The sequence below is a fragment of the Budorcas taxicolor genome, chromosome 1 (assembly GCF_023091745.1).
Source record: "Budorcas taxicolor isolate Tak-1 chromosome 1, Takin1.1, whole genome shotgun sequence".
NCBI classification, from domain to species: Eukaryota; Metazoa; Chordata; class Mammalia; order Artiodactyla; family Bovidae; genus Budorcas; species Budorcas taxicolor.
Window position 1 is genome coordinate 101813705 of NC_068910.1, and position 27387 is coordinate 101841091.

A 27387-nucleotide genomic window follows, 5' to 3' on the forward strand; every position below is an offset into this window, starting at 1 on the left:
ATAGGCTCGGTGAAAGAGCAATACTTCGTAAATACATAATAGCTTCGTCAACAAATAACAGTCTGCTTCCTGCAATGAAGCCACAAATATGTTGAAAAGCCTTAACTTTCTGCAGGATGCACAAAACTCTCTGTTCAAGTCACTTTTGGATCATTTACTTTCTTTGTGGTGGCAGTGGTTGTCTGGCTGTGTGGGTATATATTTGAAACACATCTTACAGATTTTTTAATAATGCATTCTTGAGGAGGACTGGAGACCAATTTTTCTTCCTATGGTGTAAACATTTAAAGTAATTCTCTGACGACTTACTGATTTTCTTTAGCAATTCAAGATTGAGTAAATAGGGAAATGAATATTTTTGAAGGAAAGCAGAAAAAAGTACTTAAAACTTTTTGTTGTTTCATCACATTTTCTTATATTCATTTATTAGCAGTGCTACAAAATCCTTAATAGCTAAGCTAAGGCCTCCACTGGAATTATTCATAGTGGATTAAAAAAGCCAAAGTAATTTATCTTAAAGGCCTTTCATCTGGTGATATTAGGTCCATAACATTTACTTGTTCATTCATTCTCAGTTTCCATTTTATATACTCAGCGATGGTGTGTTTCCAACTCTAAGTTATTACCCTCTTAAGATAAGAGAAAATAAAAAAGAAGTCTTCTAGGTCAGACTTTCTAGAGGGCAAGTATCTTGAGTAATTTCTTGACCTGCTTATACTCTTATACTGATTATATGATTAGATGATGACTTCAGCAAATTTTCCCTGGAGAATTTCCTTCTGATGTGTGTTATTAATAACAATTTAGAATTCTATTAGAGTAAATAAGTCTGATCTATTTTTGTTCTCTTTTTATTTCAGGAGCAAATTTCATAGTCTTCTATAAAATCTTTTGAAGAATATCTATCTATCTTTCTATAAATGAACAGTTTGCTAAGGGTAAATATCCTGTTGTATATCTAAGATGAATTTTTAAATAAATCAATGTGTTCTTTTTAATCACTTTAAATTGTCATGAAATTATAATCTGTTTTTTATATAATAAACATGAAATTCACCTATTTGTTTCTAGCTGGATTAGTGTTTAAGCATAACTGACAAAAGGGTTATATCTAAAAAACTCTAAGGTTTCATAGGTAAAAATCAAAGATTTAGTTTAAATTATTTGTCCTATCCCCAGAATCTTAAATTTTATATTCTGTGATTTTTGAAGCAGCTAAGGATAATTCCTTTATCATCCTTAGAGAACTTTCTTGATTGTAGATCTCCTTTACTTTTAGCAGATTTACTCCACATTAATGATCTAAATTACTCAAGTTAAAATATGCCATTCAGTTCAGTTCAGTCGCTCAGCCGTGTCCGACTCTTTGCGACCCCATGAATTGCAGCACGCCCGGCCTCCCTGTCCATCACCAGCTCCCGGAGTTCACTCAGACTCGCGTCCATCGAGTCAGTGATGCCATCCAGCCATCTCATCCTCTGTCGTCCCCTTCTCCTCCTGCCCCCAATCCCTCCCAGCATCAGAGTCTTTTCCAATGAGTCAACTCTTTGCATGAGGTGGCCAAAGTACTTCAGTTTTAGCTTTAGAATCATTCCTTCCAAAGAAATCCCACGGCTGATCTCCTTCAGAATGGACTGGTTGGATCTCCTTGCAGTCCAAGGGACTCTCAAGAGTCTTCTCCAACACCACAGTTCAAAAGCATCAATTCTTCGGCGCTCAGCTTTCTTCACAGTCCAACTCTCACATCCATACATGACTACTGGAAAAACCATAGCCTTGACTAGACGGACCTTAGTCAGCAAAGTAATGTCTCTGCTTTTGAATATGCTATCTAGGTTGGTCATAACTTTTCTTCCAAAGAGTAAGCATCTTTTAATTTCATGGCTGCAGTCACCATCTGCAGTGATTTTGGAGCCCAGAAAAATAAAGTCTGACACTGTTTCCACTGTTTCTCCATCTATTTCCCATAGAGTGATGGGACCAGATGCCATGATCCTAGTTTTCTGAACATTGAGCTTTAAGCCAACTTTTTCACTCTCTTCTTTTACTTTCATGAAGAGGCTTTTTAGTTCCTCTTCACTTTCTGCCATAAGGGTGGTGTCATCTGCATATCGGAGGTTATTGATATTTCTCCCAGCAATCTTGATTCCAGCTTGTGTTTCTTCCAGTCCAGCGTTTCTCATGATGTACTCTGCATATAAGTTAAATCAGCAGGGTGACAATATACAGCCTTGATGTACTCCTTTTCCTATTTGGAACCAGTCTGTTGTTCCATGTCCAGTTCTAACTATTGCTTCCTAGCCTGCATACGGATTTCTCAAGAGGCAGGTTAGGTGGTCTGGTATTCCCATCTCTTTCAGAATTTTCCATAGTTTATTGTGATCCGCACAGTCAAAGGCTTTGGCATAGTTAATAAAGCAGAAATAAATGTTTTTCTGGAACTCTCTTGCTTTCTCCATGATCCAGCAGATGTTGGCAATTTGACCTCTGGTTCCTCTGCCTTTTCTAAAACCAGCTTGAACATCAGGAAGTTCACGTTTCATGTATTGCTGAAGCCTGGCTTGGAGAATTTTGAGCATTACTTTACTAGCATGTGAGATGAGTGCAATTGTGTGGTAATTTGAGCATTCTTTGGCATTGCCTTTCTCTGGGATTGGAATGAAAACTGACCTTTTCCAGTCCTATGGCCAGTGCTGTGTTTTCCAAATTTGCTGGCATATTGAGTGAAGGACTTTCACAGCATCGTCTGTCAGGATTTGAAATAGCTCTACTAGAATTCTATCACCTCCACTAGCTTTGTTCGTAGTGATGCTTTCTAAGGCCCACTTGACTTCACATTCCAAGATGTCTGGTTCTAGATGAGTGAGCCCACCATCGTGATTATCCGGGTCGTGAAGATCTTTTCTGTACGGTTCTTCTGTGTATTCTTGCCATCTCTTCTTAATATGTTCTGCTTCTGTGAGGTCCATACTATCTCTGTCCTTTATCGAGCCCATCTGTGCATGAAATTACTTTGCACCATTTGACCAAGTGCTCTGCTGTACTTAGTCACTCAGTTGTGCACAACTCTTTGTGACCCCATAGACTATATGTAGCCTACCAGGCTTCCCTGTTCATGGGGATTCTCCAAGCAAAACTACTGGAGTGGGTTGCCATGCCCTCCTCCAAGGGATCTTCCCAATCTAGGGATTGAACCCCAGTCTCCCACTTTACAGGCAGATTTTTTACCAGCTGAGCCATCATGGAAGCCCAAGAATACTGGAGTGGGTAGCCTATCCCGTCTCCAGGGGATCTTCCTACCCAGGAATCGAATTAGGGTATTCTGCTTTGCAGGCGGATTCTTTACCACCTGAGCTAACCAAGGAAGCCCATTTGACCAAGTACTGAGTAATAAATAAATATTAAAATCCTTAATATCCATATTAGATCACACCTCTTTTATTATCACCAAACAAAAAATTATAATTTCTTATATTTCCAATGCTTAGATGGTTAACAAAATGCTTTTTCATGCCATTTTCATTTTTGTTGTTGTTGTTTGGGGGAGAGGGGTTAAATTATTTATTTACTTACTTATTTATAGCCATGCTGAGTCTCTATTGCTGCACCTGGGCTGTCTCAAGTTGCAGTGAGCAGAAACTACTTTCTAATTGAGGTGTGTGGGCCTTTCACTGTGGTGGCTTCTCTTGTTACAACACTCTGGGGGCTTCAGTAGTTGTGGTATGTGGGCTCAGTAGTTATAGCCGATGGGTTTAGATCTTAGTTAGATCTTCCTGGACCAGGGGTTCAACCTGTGTCCCCTGCATTGGCAGGCAGATTCTTTACTATTGGCCCACCAAGGGAAAGTGAAAGTCACTCAGTCGCATTGGACTCTTTGTGACCCCATTGAATATATAGTCCATGGAATTCTCCAAGCCAGAATAGTGGAGTGGGTAACCGTTCCCTTCTCCAGGGGATCTTCCCAACCCAGGTACGGAACCCAGGTCTTCCGCATTGCAGGCAGATTCTTTACCAGCTAAGCTACCAGGAAAGCCTGAGGAAGTCCCATTTTCATTTTCTGATTTCTTTTAAATTTGTGAACCTCAATCCTATGTGCATATGGGGATAAAAGAGATTATTTCACTCAGTACCAGTACCAGTATTCTAATACTATAATTTATGCACGTTAGCCTTCTCTAAACAGTCTTTAACTCACTAGTTTTTAAATATCAGCCTTCATTTGCCACTTCGCCTCCAAAGAAACTCTAGTAAAAGAAACAGGCAAAATTTTGCCTACCCACTTAAAGAGCTTGCTTAACTTTATAGAGAAAATATATAATAAAACTGATCCTTGAGATTACATATCAATGTTACACTCACACAAAAATCTCACACTCAGTAGCTATATGTGTGAATTCCTAAACAACAGAAAATGTGATTTCAGGGTCCAGAAGTTCCCTGATTCCTCTGAATCAAGAATATAAATGTATTATTTTCATGGTCATCTTTCCTAAGATGCTTCATGAGAAAGGTCATTGGCAGCATTGTAGTGCATAGCCCAGGGCTGGAACCAGTTCAGTATAAGGGTATTAAGCATTTACTATGTGTGAAGCACTGTATACATATTGTCTTATGTAAAGCTCACATCAGCCCTGCATAACACATCTTAAGTTGATACATGAAGAAATGAAAGTTTAGAGGCATTGTCCTTTCCAAGGTAACACTGTCAGTACAGGGCAGAATAAGAATTCACACTTTAGGCCCATTTGATTGCAAAGTCAATATCAGCATGCTTCATGCTCCATTGCATATACGTCATGAAGGCTTCCTCTGTCCTGTCCCAACTCAGACCAACTGACAATTCCAGGGAATTTATTATTTAGCATCTGTGTTTGCTAAATTTCAACATGTTTTAAATTGCAGACAAAATGACAGTACAAAAAGGAAATAAAAGATTTCTTAAGTCCCCCCAAACTATAAATTAATACAAATTTAAATGGCTAATGTTGCGTTAAAACTCTTAAATTGCAGTTGTAATAAAGTAGTATCTTTTTACTAAAACTAAACATAAGGAGCGACATAGAGTAAGTATAGATGCAGGGTGCATTGTCTCCCCTGCCCTCACGTCTACTTTATCTAGTAAGCCTAGGTCATGCTCATGCTCATTAAAATATTCTACTTAAGTAATATCACTCAAATATATTTCAGAGTTAATAGTTTGAAGCCAGTACTGTTTCAGACGGACATCTAATATTTTCAACATTGTGTCTTGATATTACAAGCTTGATTCAACAGTAAAACAATATAAAGTTTTAGAAGCTATCCAAATCTTTAAACCCTGACTGCCTTAATAACTGGGGATTATTGCAAAGCTGTCCTGTTAGTCCTGAAGGAATCACTACCATATATTTAACATTGAAGTAATTATCTCACAAGACAGGAGATGGACAATAACCATATACCTCCAGAGGACAATATTATTCTTTAAAAAATTTTATGACATTAAAAAATAATTGTGTTTCACTTGATGAATTCCACTAATTGACTAGTAAACGAAGTGCAAAAGTAAGTTCAAATAATTTTATAATATTGAACAGTAAATGAAATTACAAAATATTTCTTCTTGGCTGCCAACTGTTTTCTTTGTTTTAGGAGTACGATCCAGCTCCCAGTTAAAGTATTCTGGCTTTTCTTTGAAAGCTACTCATTTGCTTCTTGACTACAATCATGTGCTTTCAATTTCTTTTGCATTTTACCACTTACTTCTACAGCATTCTTTTATGGCTGAACGGCTGCCTGGCAAAATAGAAACTGAACCACAGTATGTAATTAAGTTCTTTGCACAATGAAAGTTAGTCATCGACACAATTAAACCACTGGCTTCAGAATCCAGCACTGAAGGAACGAACAGCATAACCAAAGAACACTCATTCCCAAAAGGATTTTCTAAATCATGGGATTGAAGAGACCTGTCTGCTTTTTTGGTGTCATGACAAAAATTCAAAATAAGATCTCTTTCCAAAACTGAAAAGAATTCATGTCAGATAATACCTTGTTTCTCCTCTATTCTTCTTTTTACAGTATTTTTCATTTTTTGAGAATTCAGAATATTGGTGGCAAGATAAAACAATTTAGAAATATTCTGCTCAAACCATGGGAAAAAAGTCCTAAAATATAAAATGTACTTTTTGACACAGATTAATTTAATAAAATTTTGCTATTTTAATATAATCCATAATGTAATAGTAAGTGCAATAAAATATGGAATAGTTCCATATGTTTTAATATGTTTCTGTTGTTAAAATTATAAGCAAGAATTTTTGTTTTAGTTAAAAATGATTTATTTGCTGTAGATATGTTTTAACATGTTACAAAATTCAATTTCAAGTTGATGATCAGATATGTGTTAGATTAAAGAGAGCCATTAGTTGATGAAAATAAACTGGACCAAACAAGAAAGCTGTAAATAGATATGATTTGGCTTTGAAATCTTTATTTTTCAATATAAAAATATTTCTAATTATCTCTTGCCCTCTTATCACCTTATGATTTAAACCATATTAATAGGTTCTAGTTGAAGCAAATATAAATTTAACCTAAAGTATAAAATGTAGAATCACATATTTAAACAGGTGTCATAAAGTAGAGACAACATTCAGTGACTACAGTTGTTGACACTGACATAGTGTCTAAAGATTTTTTATGTAAACAAGACTGAATATAATATAATCCTACTAATGTAAGCTGTTAATACTTGGAATATTTTTCCTTTGATATTTTTGTTATAATGTTTTATTGTGATAACTAGTATTGATAAATATAACTTGACTACAATCAGATATATAAAAATATTAGCATCTAGAGAATTCAAAAGATACCCTATAATGAGTATTTCTAATTCTATTTTTTAACTAAGCATTTGTTTTTCCATTGGTAGAATATCATATATATTTTCTAGTTAATAGTGATTGAACACTGTCACTTTACTTACTCCTGTAACTGCTAAAGATTTAATAAAATTTGAATTTATGGTAAGTGGTGTGACATCCATTAAGTTGCTGGAAGAATAATGGAGAAAATAAGGAAACATAACTACCATTTGGTTTGGGGAAACTTTGTTTGCTTGTGTGCTTTTAACTGATTATATCACACTGTGCCCAACTCTCACTGGATTGATACATCCTTCGCTTTGTCCTTAGAACATTAAAAACATTCTTCTTCTTCCATTTTAAATGCTATTATTCCTTCATAATACGTTATTCACTGTTTCACTATAACTATTTTCTCCAAGAAATTTATCTGTTAATGCTTTAGTGAATATGTCTAGATTAGTAAATTGTGTCGTTAGGGAAAGTGAGGAAAGCACTGGTCTTATACCACAGAGAGCTCTCAAAAATGTGGTAACTTTCAAGCCCTGAGCATTTATGTTGGACAATGTTTTGAGACACATTTTCATTTTGCACACTTGAGGAAGGCAGCTACTCACCTGACTTAAAATAAAGGAAAAGCAACACCTGGCTTCAGCATTATTTCTCAACACCATTATCTAATTTGATTTAAAGAACAAAATTTAAATAAAGTTGAAGAATAGAATTACTAAAGAATAGGAGATATGACCAGCTATCCCATGGTTAGTGAGTGACACTAGTGAGTTGTAAGAGAGAACTAGAATCAAAAACTAAAATTTTTGTTAGATAAAATATTGATAATGGATCTTACTGGTTTTGTTGCTAAGTTTTTTCTCAAAATATTAGTGGGAGAATGAGATGGGATGATTGTAAGGGGGAGTCATGGAAATGTATCAGCAAGACAAAAGACAAAAAATAAATCCAAAATGTATTTGAAGAAATAATGCCTAAAAACTCCCCAAACCTAAAGAAGAAAAGAGATAGGGTACAGAAAGACCAGAGTTCCAAATAAGATGAAACCAATGAGATCCGTATTAAGACATATCATAAAATGGCAAAAGTTAAAGAGGATTCTAAAGGCAGAAAGGGAAAAGCAAAGAGCCTTTTACTAGGGAAACCCCATAAAGCTATCAACTTACTGCTCTGCAGAAACCTTGCCTGCAAGAAGGGAATGGCATAATATATTGATATTTAAAGTCCTGAAAGGGAAAAACCTATAACCTAGGATACTCTACCCAGGAAGATTATGATGTAGAACAGAAGGAGAAATAAAGACTGGAGAAGGAAATGGCAACCCACTCGAGTATTCTTGCTTGGAGAATTCCGTGAATGGAGGAGCCTGGAGGGCTGCAGTCCATGGGGTCACAGAGAGTCAGACACAACTGAGCAACTAACATACACACACAGAATGAAACTGGAGCCGATTATACAGAGTGAAGTAAGCCAGAAACAAAAACACCAATGCAGTGTACTAACACATATATATGGGATTTAGAAAGATGGTAATGATGACCCTGTATGCGAGACAGCAAAAGAGACACAGATGTATAGAACGGACTTTTGGAGTCTGTGGGAGAGGGAGAGGGTGGGATGATTTGGGAGAATAGCACTGAAACATGTATACTATCATGTAAGAAATGAATCACCAGTCTATGTTCGATACAGGATACAGGATGCTTGGGGCTGGTGAACGGGGATGATCCAGAGAGATGATATGGAGTGGGAAGTGGGAGGGGGGTTCATGTTTGGGAACTCATGTACACCCGTGGCGGATTCATAACAATGTATGGCAAAACCAATACAGTATTGTAAAGCAAAATAAAGTAAAAATAAAAATTAAAAAAAAATAGAAGCCCAAGGGCATTTGTATTATCAGCAATTCTGGCAAGTGCCTCTTAGACTATAGTCACAGGAAGTCTAAATATGATTTTTATTCACTAAATGTCCATATCTTGGCTAATATATGTATTTTTTTAAGTTGAAAAAAATAAAATAAAATAATTCAGAAGTGCTAAGTCTACCCTAAAAGAAATGTTGAAGGACCTTTTCATATAGAAAAGTACCACCAGGGAAGTCCTAACAATAATCTATAAGAAAGGGAAAATTCCAATAGAAAAAACAAATATATAGTAAGAATTGATCAGTTAAGCAAGGACATAGATTATAAAACAGGAAAAAAAGAAAAGGTAAAAGTGATTATAACTACAAAAAACAATCAAATTATAAGGATGAGCATGAAGATAACTATGTAAGGTATTCAGGAAGCATAAAAAAATGCATAAATACATACATACATGTCTATATATTATATATGTAAGCTCTCTGGAGAAAGCATATTGGTTTTTGTCCTGTGGAATTATTTCCAAAAAAGAATAGAAAATACACACACACACATTTAAGATGGACAGTATTTCATTGTCAGTTTTAAGATAATAATCAAAACCATAATTTTATGAGTCATAGCCTGTTTGACTTTAATCCTTTTAGACACTGTAACCATTTGATTAAGTGCTATACGAGCTTTCTCCTCCAACACTCTCAAAGTGTCATCTGTCATAGCCCTGCTGTCACAGCCAAAAAATATGACTGTCTAATGATATTAGAGCTAAGAAATATGATGTTAGCTTTGGCATTTCAGATCATAATGGTTACTTACTGTAAACCATGTAGCATGGTCCCTGTGTATCTAATGAAAGAGAAAGTTTTGAGATCAGGAGCATAGTTGATTTGGGGGGGAAAAGGGAGACTGAAAGAAATGACAACTTTACTTTGTTGCCATATTTAACACAGAATACCATTAATAAATACCTAGTATCTTTTTACTTTTTCTAAGTAAATGATTATAAATGAATTATTGTGAGCAAGTAAAAAATTATGCATTTGGACCAAGGCACTTGATCAGAATACTTGCAATAGCTTAAGTTGCCTGCATATAAGTTAAATAAGCAGGATGACAATATACAGCCTTGATGTACTCCTTTTCCAGTTTGGAACCAGCCCTTGGTTCCATGTTTGGTCTTAATTATTGCTTCTTGACCTGCATACAGATTTCTCAAGAAGCAGGTAAGGTGGTCTGATATTCCTATCTGTTTAAGGATTTTCCACAGTTTGTTGTGATCCACACAGTCAAAGGGTTTGGCATAGACAATAAAACAGAAGTAGATGTTTTGCTGGAACTTTTGCTTTTTCAATGATCCAACGGATGTTGGCAATTTGATCTCTGGTTCCTCTGCCTTTTCTAAATCCAGCTTGAACATCTGGACGTTCTTGGTTCATGCACTGCTGAAATCTCATTTGGAGAATTTTAAGCATTACTTTGCTATGGTCTGAGATGAGAGCAATTATGCAGTAGTCTGAATATTCTTTATCATTGCCATTCTTTGGGATTGGAATGAAAACTGACCTTATTCAGTCCTGTGGCCACTGCTGAGTTTTCCAAATTTGCTGAAATATTGAGTGAAGCACTTTCATAGCATCATCTTTTAGGACTTGAAATAACTCACCTGGAATCCCATCATCTTCACTAGCTTTGTTCATAGTGATGCTTCCTAAAGCCCATTAGACTTCAGACTCCAGGATGTATGGCTGTGGGTGAGTGATCACACCATTGGGGTTATCTGGGTCATGAAGATCTTTTTTGCATAGTTTTTCTGTGTATTTTTGCCACCTTTTCTTAATATCTTCTCCTTCTGCTAGGTCCATACTGTTTCTGTCTTTTATTGAGCCCATCTTTGCATGAAATGTTCCCTTGGTATCTCTAATTTTCTTGAAGAGATCTCTAGTCATTCCCATTCTATTGTTTTCCTCTATTTCTTTGCATTGGCCAGTGAGGAAGGCTTTCTTATCTCTCTTTGCTATTCTTTGGAACTCTGCATTTAGTTGGGTATATCTTTCCTTTTCTCCTTTGCCTTTAGCTTTTCTTCTTTTCTCAACTATTTGTAAAGCCTCCTCAGACTACCGTTTGACATTTTGCATTTTTTTTCCCTTGGGTATTGTTTTGATCACAGCCTTCTGAACAATGTCACAAACCTCCATCCATAGTTCTTCAGACACTCTGTCTATCAGATCTAATCCCTTGAATCTATTTGTCACTTCCACTGTATAATCATAATGGATTTTATTTTGGTCATACCTGAATGGTCTAGTAGTTTTCCTTACTTTCTTCAGTTTAAGATTCTTCCTCCTTGGAAGAAAGCTATGACCAAAACAGCATATTAAAAAGCAGAGGCATTACTTTGCCAGCAAAAGTCCATCTAGTCAAAGCTATGGTTTATACAGTAGTCAGGTATGGATGTGAGATTTGTACCATAAAGGAAGCTGAGTGCTAAAAATTGATGCTTTTGAACTGTAGTTTTGGAGAAGACTCTTGAGAATCCCTTGGACTGCAAGGAGATCAAACCAGTCAATCCTAAAGGAAATTCAGTTCACTTCAATTACTTAGTCATTTCCAACTCTTTGCCACCCCATGGACTACAGCACACCAGTCTTCCCTGTCCATCATCAACTCCCAGAACTTACTCGAACTCATGTCCATCAATTTGGTAATGCCATCTAACCATCTTATCCTCTGTCATCCCCTTCTCCTCCTGCCTCCAATCTTTCCTAGCATCAGAGTCTTTTCAAGTGAGTCAGTTCTTCATATCAGGTGGCCAAAGTATTGGAGTTGCAGCTTCAGCCTCAGCCCTTCCAATTAATATTGAGGACTGATTTCCTTTATGATGTACTGGTTGGATCCCTTTGCAGTCCAAGGGACTCTCAAGAGTCTCTCCAACACCACAGTTCAAAATCATCAATTCTTTGGCACTCAATTTTCTTTATTGTCCAACTCTGACATCCATACGTGACTACTGGAAAAACCATAGCTTTGACTGCTGCTGCTGCTGGTAAGTTGCTTCAGTCATGTCTTCCTCTGTGCGACCTCATAGATGGCAGCCCACCAGGCTCCTGCATCCCTGGGATTCTCCAGGCAAGAACACTGGAGTGAGTTGCCATTTTCTTCTCTTATGCATGAAAGTGAAAAGTGAGAGTGAAGTCACTCAGTCGTGTCCGACTCTTCACGATCCCATAGACTGCAGCCCACCAGGCAGACCTTTGTTGGCAAAATAATGTCTCTGCTTTTTAATATGCTATGTACGTTGGTCGTAACTTTTCTTCCAAGGAGTAAGTGTCTTTTAATCTCATGGCTGCAATCACCATCTGCAGTGATTTTGGAGCCCCTCAAAAAATAAAGTCTGCCACTGTTTCCACTGTTTCCCCATCTATTTGCCATGAAGTGATGGGACCAGATGCCATGATCTTTGTTTTCTGAATGTTGAGCTTTAAGCCAACTTTTTCACTCTCCTCTTTCACTTTCATCAAGAGACTTTTTAGTTCCTCTTCACTTTCTGCCATAAGGGTGGGGTCATCTGCATATCTGAGGTTATTGATATTTCTCCCAGAAATCTTGATTCCAGCCTGTGTTTCTTCCAGCCCAGTGTTTCTCATGATGTACTCTGCATATAAGTTAAATAAGCAGGGTGACAATATATAACCTTGACATACTCCTTTTCCTATTTGGAACCAGTCTGTTGTTCCATATCCAGTTCTAACTGTTGCTTCTTGACCTGCATACAGATTTCACAAAAGGAAATTAGTGCTGAATATTCATTGGAAGGACTGATGCTGAAGGTGAAGCTTCAACACTTTGGCCATCTGATGCAAAAAGTGGACTCCTTAGAAAAGACCCTGATGCTGGGAAATAGTGAAGGCAGGAGGAGAAGTGGATGACAGAGAACGAAATGGTTGGATGGTATCACCGACTCAATGGACATGAGTTTGAGTAAACTCTGGTAGCTGACGATGGACAGGGAGGCCTGGTGTGCTGCAGTCCATGGGGTCGCAAAGAGTTGGACATGACTGAGTAACTGAACTGAACTCAACACGTAGCGTAGGTACTGAATAAAAGTTAGTTATATTATCATTACAAATATTATTGAAAGCAAATAATAAATCTACTTATCTCCTTGCACAATGATATTGTTTAAATCTGTAATTTGTAAATTCAGGACAACATATTGTTGTTACTTACTCAGTAAGTAAGTCATGCCCGACTCTTTTGCGACCCCATGAACTGTATAAGCCACCAGACTCCTCTGTCCACTGGATTTCCCAGGCAAGAATGCTGAAATGTGTTGCCATTTCCTTCTCCATGGGATCTTCCCAACTCAGGGATCAAACCTTGGTCTCCTGCCTTGGCAGGTGGATTCTTTGCCACTGAGCCACTTGAGGGAAGCCCTCAGGCGACCATACTTCCATATAATTGAATAATCCATATAATTGAATAATGTGTAGAGAATACAAGGTAATACAACAGAACTAACTGAGGAGATAGAGTGGTTTTAAAAACCATTGCTTTCACTTGTCGAGCCACAGTGGATTTTGAGACATGTCAAAGTAGACCAGAAATGAATTTGAAGAGTAGACACAGTTCACAGGGCAGGGAACACACGCATGCTAGTTAGAGAGAAGTATTTCATGTTGGGTGGAAGGAGGTTTAGCTCGACTATTGAATGTGGAGAATACAGCATATTTATTTAACAAACAACCACTGAAACCTGTGTGGACAACTCAGAAACATAGGATCTACCCTCCAAAGGCAAATGTAGAAGTAGTCAAAAGAAAATACGAAATACGAGAAGATAAAATTATCAGATAGCAAAAATACACAGAGGATGAGAAACACTTGTGGAATGCTGCTGTAATGTTCTTCTTGGACCCTCTTCCCAGCAAAACAACCATAACTCATGAAAATGTATTTTTTTAATTCCTTTAAATCTCTGGGAATTTTCCCCTGGGAATTTGCTAATAGCAAATGTACAAACATTTTTTCAAGAAAATCTATGCAAGCTTAGTCTGTGCCATTTTATTCAATGTCTCTCCTCCATCAGCTTAGTGTGGCAAAATCTCTAGTCTGGGCAGGTGCAACTGAGAAGATGGGACTCCCTTACTCTGCTGCCAGCTCCTAGTCTAAAGTGATGACTTCTTCCTTTGACCTTTACCCATCCCCTCCCCACCCCAGCCTCATATTGCAGAAGCTCTATTCCAGGCACAGTTTAGAGTTCTCACACAACCATCACCCCAGAGCTCAGTTTTAGGGCAGAGTAGTCTCATCAAGAAAAGGAGGGCATACCAGCTCAGGTGCAGTGGCACAGAGTTTCTGCACAGGGGGAAGTGAAATTTCTATCAGAACAGAAAGTGTTGTAGCCCTTTATAAATGGGTTGACTTTATTTGAAACACAAGAGGAGCATTTACACCCATGAACAGGGTTAAAAAAAAAATCAGTGGAGATCTTGGTGCATAGCAGTCGAGAAGAGACTGTTACTGCAGCAGGGAGCTCCATGATGACAATTAAACCAGACAGAAGTTTACAATAAGATCCAAGGAAATAACTGGAAAAGAAGAACTATCCATCCCCAGGGTTAAAAGAGTTTCAGACTAGCCTGAAAGAAGTTTTGAATCTTTCTCTGAAAATGGGGTAGCTGCAACCTAGATGTACATCAGCAGATGAATGGATAAGAAAGCTGTGGTACATATACACAATGGAGTATTACTCAGCCATTAAAAAGAGTACATCTGAATTAGTTCTAATGAGGTGGATGAAACTGGAGCCTATTATACAGAGTGAAGTAAGCCAGAAAGAAAAACACCAATACAGTATACTAATGCATATATATGGAATTTAGAAAGATGGTAATGATAACTCTGCATGCAAGACAGCAAAAGAGACACAGATGTATAGAACAGTCTTTTGGACTCTGTGGGAGAGGGAGAGGGTGGGATGATTTAGGAGAATGGCATTGAAACATGTATAATATCGTATATGAAACGAATCGCCAGTCCAGGTTTGATGCATGATACTGGATGTTTGGGGCTGGTACACTGAAACAACCCAGAGGGATGGTACGGAGAGGGAGAAGGGAAGGGGGTTCAGGATGGGGAACACGTGTATACCTGTGGTGGATTCATGTTGATGTATGACAAAACCAATACAATATTGTAAAGCTATTAACCTCCAATTAAAATAAATAAATTTATATTAAAAAAAAAAGACTGGAAGCATTTATCCTCTAGAGAGTTGCTGAAAGGAATATATCAATCAGCTAGCAATTAGTGGAGGCTAAATGAATGTGATTCTGCTAGAGACAGAACATCCAAACTTAAGGGGGAGATCAGGTAAAAAGACAGTCAGAGCCCAAATAAAACTCCATTCATCCTTCTGTAGGTTAGCGAGAGACTGTGCACACACTCCAGGCTGTACACTCTCAAGAGCAACTTCAGAGGCAGCACACTGTGAGAGAAAGACTTCACTGAATTAGTCCTTTCCAGTCACCACACAAATAAAACAAACAAACAAGACGGGGGAGTGGGTGGAGGAGACAAGATCCAGAATTGATTTAATCTATTATCCAAAACAGACAATTTCAACAAAGAAACTGAGTCATGCAAAGATCAGAAAACTGTGATCTATACATAGGGGAAAAAATGCAGGCAGTAGAAATTTATTTTCAGAGTACACAGTACCCTTAGCAGACAATAACTTAAAAGCAGCTGTTATAAGTATCATCAAGAAATAAAAATAACTATGCTTAAAGAATTTAAAGAAAGCATGAGAACAATAGTGAACATCAGCAAAAAGATGGAAAGTGTTGAAAAAAAGAAAATCAAATACAAATTCTATTGTTCCAAAGTACTGTAAACAAAATAAAGAACATACCAGAGAGACTCAACTGTATTTTTGAGCTGGCAGAAACAAAATTCAGTGAACATGAAGATAGACTGATAAGTATTATCAAGTGCAAAGAAAGGAGAGGAAAAAAAGAATAAGGAAAAATGAACATGACTTCAGAAGAATTGTTGTTCAGCTGCTAAGTTGTGTTGGACTCTTGTAACCCCATGAATTGCAGCATGCCAGGCTTCCCTGTCCTTCACTTTCTCCTGCAGCTTGCTCAAACTCATGTCCATTGATTTGGTGATGCCATCCAACCATCTCATCTTTTGTCACCCCCTTCTCCTGTCCTCAATATTTCCCACCATCAGGGTCTTTTCCAGTGGGTCGGCTCTTCGCATCAGGTGGCCAAAGCATTGAAACTTCAGCTTCAAAATCAGTTCTTCCAGTGAATATTCAGGGTTGATATCCTTTAGGATTGAATCGTTTGATCTCCTTGCAGTCCAAGGGAATTTCAAGAGTATTCTCCAGCACCACAGTTTGAAAGCATTATTTCTTCAGTGCTCAGCCTTCTTTATGGTCCAACTCTCACATCCATACATGACTATTGGAAAAAACACAGCTTTGACTAGATGGACCTTAGTCAACAAAGTAATGTCTCTGCTTTTTAATAGGCTGTCTAGGTTTGCCATAGCTTTTCTTCCAAGGAGCAAGCATCTTAATTTTGTCACTGCACTCACCATCCTCCCTGATTTTGGAGCCAAGGAAAATGAAATCTGACACTGTTTCCACTCTTTCCCCACATTTTGCCATGAAGTGATGGGACTGGTTGCTATGATCTTCGTTTTTTGAATGTTGAGTTTCAAGTCAACCTTTTCACTATTCTCTTTCACTTTCATCAAGAAGCTCTTTAGTTCCTCTTCACTTTCTGTCATTAGAGTGGTATCACCTGCATATCTGAAAATGTTGATATTTCCCCTGGCAATCTTGATTCGAGCTTGTTATTCATGCAGCTGGCATTTTGCATGATGTACTCTGCATATAAGTTAAATAAGCAGGGTGACAATATATATCCTTGACATACTCCTTTCCATTATTTGGAACCAGTCCATTGTTCTACGTCCAATTGTAACTGTTGCTTCTTACCCTGCATAAAGTTTTCTCAAGAGACAAATAAGGTGGTCTTGTATTCCTATCTCTTTAAGAATTTTCCACAGTTTGTTGTGACCCACAGTCAAAGGCTTTAGCATGGTCAATGAAGCAGAAAAATGTAAGATACCATATATTCCATTGCAATACCATACCATATTCCATTGCAATATATTCACAAAGGAAGTATGTGAAGGAGAAGGGAGAGAATAGAAAAAATATACTGTGAGAGATAGTGGTCAAAAACTTCCTGCTGCTGCTACTGCTAAGTCACTTCAGTCGTGTCCGACTGTGTGCGACCCCATGGACGGCAGCCCACCAGGCTCCCCCGTCCCTGGGATTCTCCAGGCAAGAATACTGAGTGGGTTGCCATTTCCTTCTCCAATGCATGAAAGTGAAAATTGAAAGTGAAGTCGCTCAGTCATGTCCGACCCTCAGCGACCCCATGGACTGCAGCCTACCAGACCCTTCTGTCCATGGGATTTTCCAGGCAAGAGTACTGGAGTGGGGTGCCATTAAACTTCTTAAATTTAATCAAAACATCATCCTGTGCATCCAAAAAACTTGATGAATTTTTGTAAGATAAATAAAAGAATTTCTACAGCAGACATTTCAGGATCAAAATGTTGAACGTCAAGGACAAAGAAAAATCTTGAAAGCAGCAAGCAGAACTGACTTGTCATATACAAGGGAACTCCAAAAATAATAGGCTGACTTCTCATCAGAAACAGTGGATGTCAGGATACAGTGGTATTACATATTCAAAATATTGAAAGAAAAAAAAAAAAGTTTCTACCTGGAATCAAAATCAGCAAACTTTTCCAAAATAACCACTTTAAAAATGAAGGTGGAAATAAAACATTTTCACATTAAAAAAAAATTTACTAACATATTCAACATATAAGGGTAGTGTTGAAGTATTTCAGGCTGAAAACAAGCAACATCAGGTGGTAATTTAAAACCACACACACTTAAAAAGAGAGTGCTGGTAAACATAACTATGTAGGTAATCATAAAAGACAGTATAATTGTATAATACTCCTCTCATCTTTCCCAATTCATGGTATGAGGTCAGTATCACCCTGAGTCTAAAGTCAAACAGAGACATCACAGAAAAGAAAATAGAAAACTACAGATCAATAACTTTTATGACTCAGATGCAAAACATCAGGAAAATACCAGCAAACTAAATCCAACAACATATAAAAAGGCTTATATATAAATTATAAAGTGTCCAATATATCCCACAGCCAGGTGGGATTTATCCCAGGAATGAATATTTTGTTTTACATACAATGGTAAATTAATATAATTAACTTTATTAATGGAATAAAGGATAAAAACCACATAATCATCTTAATAGACTCAAATTACTTTAAAAATCCAACACACTTTCTTGATAAAATTACTTGAAAAATTCATAATAAAAGGAAAGTGATTCAACCTGGTAAGGAGAATCCATGAAAAACTGACAGATAATGTCATACCTAGTAAAAGACTAAGAGCTTTCTAAGATTAAAAAAAAAAGACAAGTCAATTTTCAGCACTTCTATTTAATATTTCACTTGATTCCAAAAGGTAAAAAGATAATAAATACATAATACATACTTGCATACATACACACATACAGATTGGAAAGGAGGAATTTAAAGTCTCTTCTTTTGGAAAATGGTATAATCTTATATGTAGAAAATCTGAAGAAATCTACAAAAAATAATTAACATATTACTTTGGCAAGTTTGCAGGATTTAATATCAATAATCAAAAACAAGTTGTACATCCATACACTAGCAATAAGCAATCATCAAATGAAACTAAGATAATTCTACTTATAGCAGCATACATAATAAAAGTTTAAGAAATAATTTAATAAAATATGGGCAATACTTACACTCTGAAAACTATAAAACATTTTGAAATACACTAACAAAGGCCTAGTAAATAGAAACAAATCCCATTTTGTAGATTGAAAGACTCGTTATGATTGTTAAGATGTTAATAGTCTCAAATTGATTTAAATTCAATGCAAAGCATATCAAAATCCCACTACTTTTTAAAACATAAATGACAAGTTTATCTTAAAATGTACATGGAAATTCAGGATATCCAAAATAGTCAATGCAGTCTTGAGTAATAACAAATTTGGAAGGCTCATGTTTTCTGATTTCTAAAGTTACTACCAAGCTACTGTGATCAAAATAGCTTGATATTGACATAAAGATAAACATATAGATAAATGGAATAGGATTGAGAATCAAAATAACAATTATGAAGCTGAACTGTTTCCTTGTACTATAACCAAGAATTAATTCAAGACCAAAATATAAGTGCTAAAACTATTTACAGAATAAAAGTAACACAGAATTCGTCTTCACTACCTTGGATTTGGGCAAACCATCTCAAATATGACAACAAAAGCACAAGCAACAAAGGGAAAAATAAATTATTTGGACCTTATCAAAATTAAAAACGGTTTGCTACAAACTAATGAAATGGGTAAAAATCATATATCTGGTAAAGGTGTTGTGTCCAAAACATAAAGAACTCTTAACAATTCAAAATGACAAATGAATTAAAAAATGGGCAAAGGATCTGAATAGATATTTCACCAAAGACAGTCAATAGGTAAACAGTCAATAAACCCATGATAAGATACTCAACATCACTATTCAATAATGAAACACAAATCAAAATGGTTAATATCAAAATGATAATTACAAGTGTTGGTAAGATAGTAGAGAAGTTGTAACATTATTGGTAAGAATGTAAAGTTGTGCTGCTGCGTCAGAAAACAATATGAGTTTCTGAACATGTTAAATATGGAGTTATCACATGACTCAGAAATTCAATTCTTAGGTATATATCCAAGAAAAATGGAAAAAAATTTCCATACAAAATATGTGCATGAATGCTCATAGCATCATTATTGTTTATAAACAGTAAGATACTTTTCACTTTCATGCATTGGAGAAGGAAATGGCAACCCACTCCAGTGTTCTTGCCTGGAGAATCCCAGGGACGGGGCAGCCTGGTGGGCTGCCATCTCTGGGATCGCACAGAGTCGGATATGACTGGAGCGACTTAGCAGCAGCAACAGCAGCAAGATTAACTCAAAACTCCTTCAACTGATAAATGAATAAATAAAATCTGATGTATGTATCCAAAGGAATATTATTTGGCAATAAAAAGTAATGGGTTACTGATATGTGCTACCATATGGATGAACCTTGAAAATATGCCCAGTGAAACAAACCAATCACAAATAACCACACAGGAAATATCAAAAATAGGCAACTTTATAGAAATAGTGGATTGGTGGCTGCTAGGAGCCAGAGTGAGGGCCAGGAATTAAGAATAACTAAGAAGTACAAGGTTCTTTTGAGGATGATGAAAATATTCTGAAGTAGACTCTGGTACTCCAATAGACTCTGTGTACTACAATACATGCTACAATGTGAATGAACCTTGAATATGTTTTGTGAACGAAAAAGTCAGTCAAATATAACCTTATATTATATGATGCCATTTACATGAAATGTCCAGAGTAGACAAACCTGTGGAGATGGAGTATATTTGTGGTTTAAGTGGTGCCAAGGATGGGGAGGGAGGAGACAGGAACAGGGACTTTGAGTGACCACAAATATGCAGATTTCCTTTTAGGATAATGACAGTGTTCTAAAACTAAATTATGATGATAGTTACACAGTTCTCTGAACATACTAAAACCCATTGATCTGAGAAATTTAAAAAGATGAATTGTATGATAGATGAACTATGTGTCAATAAACCCGTTAAAAACTGTACAAAGGAAAGGCAGATAAGCTTAGCAGAAATTTAGGCAGGAAAAATTCAGACAGCTTATGGACATCCCTGAGATATAGGGAGAAACAAAAACTCTTGATATGTGGGGAGAATTATTCTCTGGCACATGCCTGCATGCATGCTAAATCACTTCAGGTGACTCTGCAACTTCATGAACTATAGCCCGCCAGACTCCTTTGTCTATGAGATTCTCCAGGCAAGAATACTGAAGTGGATTGTCATTCCCTTCTCCAGGAGATCTTCCTGACCCAGGGATGGAACTCCTGTCTCCTGTGGCTCCTGCACTACAGGTGCATTCTTTACAGCTTAGACAGCAGGGAGACCCTCTCTGGTACAAAAAAAAAAAAAAAAAAAAAAAAGGCAGACAAAATGTAAAATAACAATTTCAAAAAAGAGACATCTAAAAATTTTAATATATGAGCTTTGTAAGTAGTGAAAATTTTTACAGAATTTTGCTGAGAACAATATTCTTTTCAGGATTGAGCAGAGGTTGAAGTGGTCACATGTATAAAAAGAGAGAAAAGAGCAGAGAACTGGCGATAATCAGAGTTGACCATACTAGATGAGATGAGGGGTAGGGGTTGACATTTTGAGAATAAATTCTAAGACACATAAATGAGAGGTAATTTTTAATATGATCTTAATTTGCATTTCTAATTATAATCACAAACACAGGATATTAATTTACCATTTAACCATTTTTTATATTTATTTATTTTAATTGAAGGCTAATTACTAAATCCTGAAAGATGATGCTGTGAAAGTGCTGCACTCAATATGCCAGCAAATTTGGGAAACTCAGCAGTGGCCACAGGACTGGAAAATGTCAGTTTTCATTCCAATCCCAAAGAAAGGCAATGCCAAAGAATGCCCAAATTACCACACAATTGCACTCATCTCACACGCTAGTAAAGTAATGCTCAAAATTCTCCAAGCCAGGCTTCAACAATATGTGAACCGTGAACACCCTGATGTTCAAGCTGGTTTTAGAAAAGGCAGAGGAACCAGAGGTCAAATTGCCAACATCCGCTGGATCATCAAAAAAGCAAGAGAGTTCCAGAAAAACATCTATTTCTGCTTTATTGACTATAACAAAGCCGTTGACTGTGTGGATCCCAATAAACTGTGGAAAATTCTGAAAGAGATGGGAATACCAGACCACCTGACCTGCCTCTTGAGAAATCTGTATGCAGGTTAGGAAGCAACAGTTAGAACTGGACATGGAACAACAGACTGGTTCCAAAGAGGAAAAGGAGTACGTCAAGGCTGTATATTGTCACCCTGCTGATTTAACTTATATGCAGAGTACATCATGAGAAACACTGGACTGGAAGAAACACAAGCTGGAATCAAGATTGCTGGGAGAAATATCAATAACCTCAGATATGCAGATGACCCCACCCTTATGGCAGAAGGTGAAGAGGAACTCAAAAGCCTCTTGATGAAAGTGAAAGAGGAGAGTGAAAAATTTGGCTTAAAGCTCAACATTCAGAAAACGAAGATCATGGCATGTGGTCCCATCACTTCATGGGAAATAGATGGGGAAACAATGGAAACAGTGTCAGACTTTATTTTGACGGGCTCCAAAATCACTGCAGTGATTTTGAAATCATGAACCAATGATTTCATGGTGACTGCAGCCATGAAATTAAAAGACGCTTACTCCTTGGAAGAAAAGTTATGACCAACCTAGATGGCATATTCAAAAGCAGAGACATTGCTTTGCCGACTAAGGTCTGTCTAGTCAAGGCTATGGTTTTTCCTGTGGTCATGTATGGATGTGAGAGTTGGACTGTGAAGAAGGCTGAGTGCTGAAGAATTGATGCTTTTGAACTGTGGTGTTGGAGAAGACTCTTGAGAGTCCCTTGGACTGCAAGGAGATCCAACCAGTCCATTCTGAAGGAGATCAGCCGCGGGATTTTTTTGGAAGGAATGATGCTAAAGCTGAAGCTCCAGTACTTTGGCCACCTCATGCGAAGAGTTGACTCATTCGAAAAGACTCTGATGCTGGGAGGGATTGGGGGCAGGAGGAGAAGGGGACAACCGAGGATGAGATGGCTGGATGGCATCACGGACTCGACGGACGTGAGTCTGAGTGAATTCCAGGAGATGGTGATGGACAGGGAGGCCTGGCGTGCTGTAACTCATGGGGTCGCAAAGAGTTGGACATGACTGAGCGACTGAACTGAACTGAATTACTTTACAATAGTGTAGTGGATTTTGCCATACATTAACATGAAACAGCCATGGGTGTACATGAGTTCCCCATCCTGAACCCCCCTCCCACCTCCCCCCAACCCCCATCCCTCAGGGTCATCCCCAGTGCAACAGCCCTGAGCACCCTGTCTCATGAATCAAACCTGGACTGGCTATCTACTTCACATACAGTAATCTATATGTTTCAATGCTATTCTCTCAAATCATCCCAGCCTTGCCTTCTCCCACAGAGTCCAAAAGTATGTTCTTTATATCTGTGTCTCTTTTGCTGTCTCACATACAGGGTCATCGTTACCATCTTTCTAAATTCCATATATATGTGTTACCATACTGTATTGGTGTTTTTCTTTCTGACTTACTTCAGTCTGTATAATAGACTCCAGTTTCATTCACCTCATTAGAACTGATTCAAATGTATTCTTTTTAAAAGCTGAGTAATATTCCATTGTGTATATGTACCACAGCTTTCTTATTCATTTGTCTGCCAATGGACATCTAGGTTGCTTCCATGTCCTAGCTATTGTAAACAGTGCTGCAATGAACACTGGGGTACACATGTCTCTTTCAATTCTGGTTACCTCAGTGTGTATGCCCAGCAGTGGGATTGCTGGGTCATATGGCAGTTCTATTTCCAGTGTTTTAAGCAATCTCCATACTTTTCTCCATAGTGTCTGTACTAGTTTGCATTCCCACCAACAATGTAAGAGTGCTCCCTTTTCTCCACACCCTCTCCAGCATGTATTGCTTGTAGACTTTTGGATAGCGGCCATTCTGACTGGTGTGAGATGGTACCTCATTGTGGTTTTGATTTGCATTTCTCTAATAATGAGTGATGTTGAGCATCTTTTCATGTGTTTGTTAGCCATCTGTATGTCTTCTTTAGAGAAATGTCTGTTTAGTTCTCTGGCCCATTTTTTGATTGGGTCATTTATTTTTCTGGAATTAAGCTGCAAGAGTTGCTTATATATTTTTGAGATTAATTCTTTGACAGTTGCTTTATTTTCTATTATTTTCTCCCATTATGAAGGCTGTCTTTTCCCCTTGCTTATAGTTTCCTTCGTTGTGCAAAAGCTTGTAAGTTTAATTAGGTCCCATTTGTTTCTTTTTGCTTTTATTTTCAATATTCTGGGAGGTGGGTCATAGAGGGTCCTCCTGTGAGTTATGTCAGAGAGTGTTTTGCCTATGTTTTCCTCTAAGAGTTTTATAGATTCTGGTCTTACATTTAGATCTTTAATACATTTTGAGTTTATTTTTATGTATGGTTTTAGAAAGTGTTCTAGTTTCATTCTTTTACAAGTGGTTGACCAGTTTTCCCAGCACCACTTGTTAAAGAGATTGTCTTTTCTCCATCATATATTTTTGCCTCCTTTGTCAAAGATAAGATGTCCATAGGTGTGTGGATTTATCTCTGGGCTTTCTATTTTGTTCCATTGATCTATATTTCTGTCTTTGTGCCAGTACCATACTGTCTTGATGACTGTAGCTTTGTAGTATAGGCTGAAGTCAGACAGGTTATTTCCTCCAGTTCCATTCTTCTTTCTCAAGATTGCTTTGGCTAGTCAAGGTTTTTTGTATTTCCATACAAATTGTGAAATTATTTGTTCTAGTTCTCTGAAAACTACTGTTGGTAGCTTGATAAGGATTGCATTGAATCTATAGATTGTTTTGGGTAGGATACTCAATTTCATTATGTTGATTCTTCCGATCCATTAACATGGTATATTTCTCCATCTATTTGTGTCATATTTGATTTCTTTCATCAGTATTTTATAGTTTTCTATATATAGGTCTTTTGTTTCTTTAGGTACATTTATTCCTAAGTATTGTATTCTTTTCATTGCAAAGGTGAATGGAATCGCTTCCTTAATTTTTCCTTCTGTTTTCTCATTGTTAGTGTACAGGAATAATGTGCAGTTCAGTAGTGATAGTTACATAACATTGTTGTATGACAGATTTCTAGAAATTTTTTATCTTGCAAAATTGTAACTCTATACCTATTAATCACTAATATTGTCTTCTTCCTTCCAACAGCCTTTGACAACCAACTTTCTACATTCTATTTCAATGATTTTGACTACTTTAGATACCTCATGTGTGTCAATTTATACATTTGTCCTTTCAAGATTGTCTTATTTCACTTAGCATATCTTTGAGTTTCATTCACATGCTTCCATGTGACAAGATCTCTTTTTTTTTTTTAAAGCTGAATAATATCCACTGTATGTATATATCGTATTTTCTCTACCCAGTCATCATTGATGGGTATTTATGTTACTTCAATCCCTTGGCTATTGTGAAAAGTCCTGCAATGAAAGTGAAATTCCTACACACATTTATTCAGGATTGTGCTTTGAACTCTTTTGGATACATACCCAGAAGCAGGATTGCTAGATCATATGGTAATTCTATTTTTTATTTTTGGAGGAAACTACATATGGTTTTTCCACAGCAACTGTACCATCTTTTATCTGTAGCAACAGTGTAAAAGCAATCCAATTTCTCCAAATTGCTGCCAGGATTTGTTTTCTGTTCCTTTGACAGTGGCCATTTTAAAAAGCATGAGATGAAAACTAATTGTGATTTTTGACTTGCATGTCCCTAAATGTGATACCTAGTGATGCTGAGCACCTTTCATAGGCTTGTTGGCCATTTGTACATCTTCCTTGGAGAACTGTTTGTTCCAGGTATTTGTCCACTTTTAAATCAGGTTATCTCTTCTTGTTGTTGTACATTATAAGAGCTCCTTATGTATCCTGATTATAAAACCCTCATCAAACATATGATTTGCAAACACTTTTTCTCATTCTTTGGATTGTCTTTTCACTCTGTTAACTGTTTCCTTTGATCACATAGACTCTCTCGCATACTACAGGATGCTAGTTTTTATTTTTAAAAAGTGTTACTTTAAAAAGTAGAGTACTTTCATATAAATATAATAGTATTTCAATACAAGCTAAAAATAGATTTTACCATAATACTGTCTCCAGTCACAGACTCCACAACATGGACCACTATTCCTACCTCTTTTGGACACTGAATAACAATATTTTAACCACTGATGCTACTGATTCTGGAAACTACCATCCTTGATACCAGTCTCACCAGAAGAATTCAGTCTTGTTCCTGCTTCTATGTCTCACTAGCTTCAAAAGAAACATCAGCTTCATATATTTGACAGCCTAAGTGAGAACAGTGCCCATGGTTCACAGTAAGTGAGGCCCGGAGAGTGAATACAAGACATTTTCAAATTTCTCCCATTTCAAATGGGAGACAGACTAGGTTTCTTTAAAATGGAAAATTCCTGAAACATAAATATGATTGGCATTTGATCAAAAATTTTAAAAATCACATCTGCCTCTCATCTTTAAGAAAAATATATTCTTTATGAAACATATTTTGGTACCATTATTACCAATAATCATGTCTTGATGGGCCATTTCAGTTCAGTTCAGTCGCTCAGTTGTGTTGATTCTTTGTGACCCCATGAACCACATCATGCCAGGACTCCCTCTCCATCACCAACTCCCGGAGTCCACCCAAACCCATGCCCATTGAATTGGTGATGCCATCCAACCATCTTATCCTCTGTCATCCCCTTCTCCTCCTGCCCTCAATCTTTCCCAGCATCAGGGTCTTTTCAAATTAGTCAGCTCTTCACATCAGGTGGCCAAAGTATTGGAGTTTCAGCTTCAACATCAGTCCTTCCAGTGAACACCCAGGACTGATCTCCTTTAGGATGAACTGGTTGGATCTCCTTGCACTCCAAGGGACTCTTAAGAGTCTTCTCCAACACCACAGTTCAAAAGCATCAATTCTTTGGTGCTCAGCTTTCTCTAGTCCAACTCTCACATCCATACATGACCACTGGAAAAACCATAGCCTTCACTAGATGGACCTTTGTTAACAAAGTAATGTCTCTGCTTTTTAATTTTAATATGCTGTCTAGGTTGGTAATAACTTTCCTTCCAAGGACCAAGTGTCTTTTAATTTCATGGCTGTAATCACCATCTGCAGTGATTTGGGAGCCCCCAAAAATAAAGTCAGCCACGATTTCCACTGTTTCCCCATCTATTTGCCAGGAAGTGATGGGACCACATGCCATGATCTTCGTTTTCTGAATGTTGAGCTTTAAGCCAAATTTTTCACTCTCCTCTTTCACTTTCATCAAGAGGCTCTTTAGTTCTTCTTCACTTTCTGCCATAAGGGTGGTATCATCTGCATATCTAAGGCTATTGATATCTCTCTCAGAAATCTTGATTCCAGCTTGTGCTTCCGCCAGCCCAGCATTTCTCATGATGTACTCTGGATATGAGTTAATTAAGCAGTGTGACAATATACAGCCTTGACCTACACCTTTTCCTATTTGGAACCAGTCTGTTGTTCCATGTCCAGTTCTAACTGCTGCTTCCTGACCTGCATATAGGTATCTCAAGAGGCAGGTCAGGTGGTCTGGTATTCCCATTTATTTTAGAATTTTCCACAATTTATTGTGATCCACACAGTCAAAGGCTTTGGCATAGTCAATAAAGCAGAAATAGATGTTTTTCTGGAACTCTCTTACTTTTTTGATGATCCAGAGCATATTGGCAAGTTGATCTCTGGTTCTT